At 38.3% G+C, this 6,725-nt stretch overlaps 1 protein-coding gene across 1 annotated transcript in view; it reads right to left on the bottom strand.

Moving 5' to 3' along the window:
• The window catches only part of FBN1 (fibrillin 1), a 255,338-nt gene that overhangs the window by 194,860 nt on the left and 53,753 nt on the right, over positions 1-6,725 (bottom strand). The gene's annotated exons all lie outside the window — the stretch shown is intronic.

Below are 6,725 nucleotides of genomic sequence, written 5' to 3'. Positions count from 1 at the left end.
TATATATATATACACACACACACACACACACACACACATATAAAAAACTGAGTCACTTTGCTGTACAGAAGAAATTAACACAACATTGTAAGTCAACTATAGATGCCTTTGCTCATGTGAGAGACCCACAGGGGAGAAAGTCTGAAAAGGACCAGAAAATTTCATCCCCCAGCAGGGGAAAAAGTAGCCCACTGAGTGGACTGAGAGAGACAGTGAGTGCGAGACAAAAATTAAACTGCTTTATGATTGCATCCCACCAGTCCTGCTGGTGTGCATGGTATGGTAGCATACGTTCCCTACTTGCACACAGCTCCTCAACCACAGAAACTGAACGTCTATGTGAACAGATGTATTTCCTCGAACTATTTTAGGAAAATCAAGTTTACTCAATGATCCACCAACTGAGAAATGTTGCAATACCACTTTAGATGCATAGTAACACTTAAGGCATTCTGCCTCTGCTATCTACACATTAGTATTTACTTTCCATTTAGACTAAATACCAAAAGCTAGGCTCACAGAGGGCCTCAACATTTTTTTAGAAACAGCAGTTTATTACTTGTTACCTTTTTAGAGAAAAGAAAATAAGCATAGTTCTCAGAGCTCTGCCTTCCAAAGACACTGTGAGAATGGGAGTTAGCCTATGGCATTTACTCTGGGAACTTTAATAATAGCTGCCTAAAGTATAAAATTATGTTAAATTAGCGTCATAAATGCAGCGCTGTAAAATTTACTTCCAAACATTTCATTAACACCTTCCAGAAAAACTGCAAGGAAAAAAGCATAGGAAAATCAGCACTTGATTTCATGAAGCTTTCTAGACAGCCCTTTGAGAGGAGGCCATGATTCTACTTTCTTTTAATGAGGCAAATGTATCTGAAATGCACCACCTGGTTATTTATATATTTGGATCATTATATGTTAGTCTTTTCCATTCATTAGACACAATGCAGACACTGATTTTTTGGCTTTGCAAAATAAATGCTTATCAAATGCTTTCAGGATAGCTTTTTGAACTCTCTTCTATGAAATCATTAAAAAAGATCCCTGTGCAAAACCATCATTTGTGGATCATCAGGGAAGCTAAGTTATGAAGATAACAGAGTTGCTCATATATCAACTGCACATAAGAGAATGAAGGAGAATTACAAGCAACCTACCTGTCCTCTGTTCTATTCTTCAATTACTGGAGGAAACCAAAAAACTAAATGCCTTTTCCAGCTCCATTAATACTGGAATTCCTTAAGAGGGCAAGTATGATGACCAGACTTAGTTCACCTTCATTGTCATCTTTCTCTGATGGACTATGAATTATTGCCGTTCTTTGATTTTTATTCTACTCCATATTTGCCCCCCATTGTTCCTTTTTCTTAAAGCTATCAGTTCAGTAATGCTTTCCCCTATACTTTTTCTAATAGCCAGCAGAACAGCCAACAGACTTTCTTGATTTGGGAAAAATCCAAGTATTGTCTTCACAGTTTAGACTTGGGTAGGAATTTAACATTGAACAAATGGTTCAGGATTTCGAAGATTTCGTGTCCATGCTTACATTCAGACGGTACATAATGAAGACCTCCAGATGGAGTAATGATAGAAAACTTCTTGTTATTAGCACTTATGCTTCCAAAAGCCTTCACACTCTGGCTCACATAAAGTTTGACGTTAAAATATTAATCTAATTCCATGTGCTTTAAGAACCATGCAAGACAATTCTTTTCACTGCTTTTTAATCTAAGTCAATTTTCGACCCCAAACGACTAATGTGTTTGATTATTGACTGTCGTCACTAGAACCGACACTATTTTAGGCTGTTTCTAAAAACTCAAATGACTCCCATAAAGGGAAAAAAATGGTCACATGCTCATTTGAATGAATTGCTGACTCTGTAAAGGTAATTACAAAAAAGAGTTTCCAAATATGGCTCAAAGAGTTGTAATATTGTAGGAAAACTATATAACCTTCCATGGTAACTGCACTAAATGACAATATTCATTTTCTATGGCTACATTTTAGAATGTTGGTTCAGTCATTTGGAGTCAATTTATATGTACTGCAAACAGACAGGAATCATCCTCTCTCCAAGAATGGATTATTATATTTAAAATATCAAAATCAATCAAACAGAGAAATATCCCCAAACCCTGCATTACATACACCCAAGCAATACTCAAGACTCCTTTCTCTTGGCTTTTAAAATGATTTAAAAGCAACTTAGCTCAACTCTTCCTCCAGAGAGGAAAACTACCTACCTTGCCAAATTTCTTGAAAGGCTTTTCCCCATGAATCCATAACTTTCACTCTAAAACCCTTAGTTCTAGATTTCTTCTTATAATTTCTCAGAAAATTTTCTATAGTTACTAATGACCTCTTTCCGAGTGAAACCCAAGTACGGCACAGTGGTCATGTACACAGGCTTATGAGCCAGACCGGCTGGGTTCAGTTGTTGATTGTACCACTTACAAGCTATCTGACCTTGGGCAAGCTCTTTGACCTCTCTTTGCCTCTGTTTGCTCCTCTATGAAGTGGGACTCACTATAGGCCTTTTCTCATAAGGTTGTTGCAAATCACCAAAGTCAAGTGTTCCGCGTACTGTCTGGCCCCCTCTAAGTACCCAGTCCATGTCACCTGTTATCACATCAAAGGGCCTTTTGTTATTCTCATTCTTTCTTGATCCTTGAAGAGTCTAACAACTGCCAAGCTATTTCTTGAAGTCCTTCTTGCTTTTAGTTTCTTTGGCTCAGTGCTCCCCTAGTTCTCTTGCTTCTCTCCATGTTTTCTCAGTGTCTATCTTTTGTTCTCTTCTCCCTCAGGCCTGTTCATCAGTAACCCCACCCTGTCTTCAAGTTCAGGTCTATCTCCATCATTCTTCTCTCTTTTTTCATTACCTTGAGAAGTCTCATCCACTCACATGATTCACTGTGTTTAATATAAGAGAATTTAACAAGATTTTAAATAGTCTGCATTCTGAGGCAAGATGGCAAGAGAAAGCGTGCTTGCAATAGTCTTGTTGGCAGTAACTATGGCAATACCCAACTAGCTTACGCTGTCATTGCCAAAACAGGCACTGACCTCATTTCAATATTCTAATAACAAATGCAAACATACCATACGACTGAGCTTAGGCAATGATAAGTTTTACTGGTTGCTCAAGACCCAAGCAGAGAGAAAGCAAAAGTGAGGGGGAGGGGACAATCAGGAAAACCACAAATGTAAATTTACAGAAAAAAAATATATAAGAGGAAGAACAATGAAAGAAACTTGGCATGTGAAACAAAACACAAAGAGATGCAATCTTTGATACAGAATGTAGCAGGAGGTGGCAAACTCAAGTACCCACAGGGGCTAAAATGTAAGCTAAATGAATAAAGGGAGCAGGATGTAAGACAATAGGGAGTAGTAGGGATTGTGGCAAGCTAGAGACTATAACTAAAGGTACTCACATTCAGTGAGTGTCAGTTTTTAAAAAGTAAACATTACAGCCCAAACAAGTCACAGGCCTCTTCTTTTCTTCCCCTGAACATAGCAGGCAATAGTATCATTGTCACCTGCCCAATGAGGCTGACTAGCCAAAAATTTTTTTAAAACATATTTTACTGGCTAAAAGCTACAAGTGAGACAAGTTTGCTTCATAGTCTGACTGCATTTGTTGAATGAAAGTTATGATTCGTAATTCAACCATGGATCCACGGCTTGTCTCCATCACAAACCAAAACACTATGTTCATGGGTTATTAAGATTCACTTACTAGCTTAAAGTGATCCAAATCCTGCCAGTATCACCCCCCAAAGGATAGTCTACACTTGTACTGGCTCTCTGATGTAGCTGCAGACATATAGTTGCAAGACCTCTCAGGGACAAAGATGATTATCCTGAGAGGTACTTGTAACACATTTGAAATGTCCCCTTCCATGTGTATTACATCGTGATAGGAAGTTGTTTGTTTGTTTGTTTATTGCCACCTGGCTTAGGTCAAAACATACCTTCTTTTCTGCATCCTTGCCAACTGAAAAATGACAGTCATGTGGCCCTGAAAGATGGGGCCAAATTCAATTAGGACTCAACACTGCAAGCTCTGTTTAAAATGAAACAATGAGAAATATCCAGAATTGTCCACAAGTAGGTAAGCAGCAATTACTTCCAGGAGATACTTTTTCATCATCCGATAATCATATCTCAAGATTTTCTGGTGCTTCAAAATAAATTCAGTTCAACATTTATTGGCCATACGCTGTGCATCACGCATTAAGCTTGGCTTAGGAATTTAAAAGATGATGAAACCACAGTTGCTGCTGAAGAGCTTACACTCTAATGGGGGAGATGGACATGGAAACCTGCTATTTCAATACAATGTGGTAGGTGCTATCAAAAGATATGTGGAGAGAGTGCTCAGAGAGAATGCAGAAGAGGCCCTGGGCTCAGCCTCCTAGAAGAAGGAAAGAAAATTAGTAAAGACTTCCTGGAAGTTCATTTTTGAAAATAAAAAGCCAGGGCTTCCGTGGTGGCGCAGTGGTTAAGAATCTACCTGCCAATGCAGGGGACATGGGTTCAATCCCTGGTCCGGGAAGATCCCACATGCCGCGGAGCAACTACTGAGCCTGTGTGCCACAACTACTGAGCCTGTGAGCCACAACTACTGAAGCCCACGTGCCTAGAGCCTGCGCTCCGCAACCAGAGAAGCCACCGCGATGAGAAGCCTGCGCACCGCAACGAAGAGTAGCCCCCGCTTTCCGCAACTAGAGAAAGCCCGCACGCAGCAACGAAGACCCAATGCAGCCAAAAATAAATAAATAAATTTATTTCAAATAAATAAATAAATAAAAAGTCACATTCCATTTAAAACATAATGCAACTGGCCTACATAGTTGAACAACTTAGTAAGTATACTAACCCACCATCAGAAGTGACACTGAATACTTCCCTATGCTTCAGGATGGATTTGTCCTGACTCAGTCCTATATTTTTTTAATCACTCTTGAAATCACAAGCATTCGTCTGAGTAATAGGATATCTTGTCTCTAATTCTTTAAATAGGTAAGCAGATGACTTCCACAAGAGAAGAAAACAGTGAAGACTAAAAATGGAAATACAATCCTGGAATCAAAGAGCCTCCCCTCTCCCGTGTGGTGAGAGAAATCACACTCATGTTTCCCTTCTCCCACTGAAGGTTTGGTTCTGTATTCCCAGGTAGAAGAGGCAAAGGGCAATGATTAAAGAGAGCCTCCTTCCTCCCGACTCTCCACAACCACAAATGCCTGAAAATCTGCCATTTAGGGATTAATTTTATTTAGATAATCACTATTGTGAAGATTCTATGGGGCCAAAATACATTTACACCTAAGTGCAAATTTTAGGATATGCTTACCACGGAGGAAAGCAGTTAAAGACACTCCAAAATGTGGAGAAATCCCTAAGTAATATGCCAGTTTTGATTAGCAGTTTAGTAACTTAACCCATTCACATCATTTCTTAATCTTGGTCAAAGATCAAGTCTTTGAAGAAATAAGTGTGGAATGGTTAAATATCATGCCTTCTTTATTTTAGACTGTTTTATCAATATCTGTAACTATGGGTATCAATATCCTTTGCAGCAAATTATTAACCAGGTTCTTAGAGGTAAAATGCTCTATAACTTCATTCTACTAGTGATTTTTCTAAAACAAATTAAGCCCACTATTACCACTTCCAGAATTATTTTCACGCTGTTCAAGATACATGTTAACAACTTTAATCTCAACAATTTGAATCCTATATCATCATCACTGAGTAAACAATAAGGCCACAGAATGATACTACCTAATCAAAACAGTTGTCTTTATTACTCTTGAGACCATTAGATATACATTAGCTCCAAGTCAATAAAAATACATCAAGTTGTAAAGAGAAACAGTTTTAAAGAGGGACTCCAAAATGATGCCATGTACAATGTAACGGCCAAGAGTCCATGATGTGTCACATATCCATACCATGCAGCGGCCTTGTGAACACAGATACAATATAACCTATCCAGTAATAATAGAGTTACTTGCTAAAATATTTATTGTTGCTTTATCAGCAAAGAACTGAATTTACACGAACTCATAAAACTACAAACAGAAGACAATTTCTCACATACCACTCTGTGCTCTTTGCTTTTAAATAACATATATTCAACACTTGCTACTGAATCTTTACTTTCCATCTTAGAATAAAATGATCTCTATACAACTTTGGATAAAGGTGATGACTGCAGTTTAAAAAGTTCATGAATATTTTTCAGTGGGTATTTTTCATGAGTATTTTTGCAGTTTTGTATGAAAGGAACCTCCTAAATCTTCACGACAAAATCTTCACTATAAAACTAGGAACGATGAAAACATGGCTATGAATGTAAAGACAAGATGATCAACAAAGCAAAGGTCAGGGCGGGGGGTATTTAAGAATACTGCACATTTACATACATCTCAATATCCTATTTGTATGCATAGGCAAATCAGGTAGAAATCTCTTTTAATTAAGAGCAGCAGTATACATTAGACTTGAAAACTGAAAACCCACAATCAAATTAAAGCTGCTTATTATGTGTGTGACCTTAGGCAGCTCCCTTGACCTCCCCGAGCCCTGATCTTTCCAGACGGAAGAGTGATGATGATTATACATGTCAGTGGGCCGCCGTGAGTACTGAATAAACTACAGGTGTGAAAGCACAGTTTCTCAGCAATCAGTATTTCTAGTGAACTTTGAATGCC

Source organism: Lipotes vexillifer, unplaced genomic scaffold (assembly GCF_000442215.2).
Source record: "Lipotes vexillifer unplaced genomic scaffold, Lipotes_vexillifer_v1.1 scaffold24, whole genome shotgun sequence".
Taxonomy (NCBI): Eukaryota; Metazoa; Chordata; class Mammalia; order Artiodactyla; family Lipotidae; genus Lipotes; species Lipotes vexillifer.
Note: the sequence above shows the minus strand (reverse complement) of the source record. Positions and strands in the feature narration are given on the sequence as shown.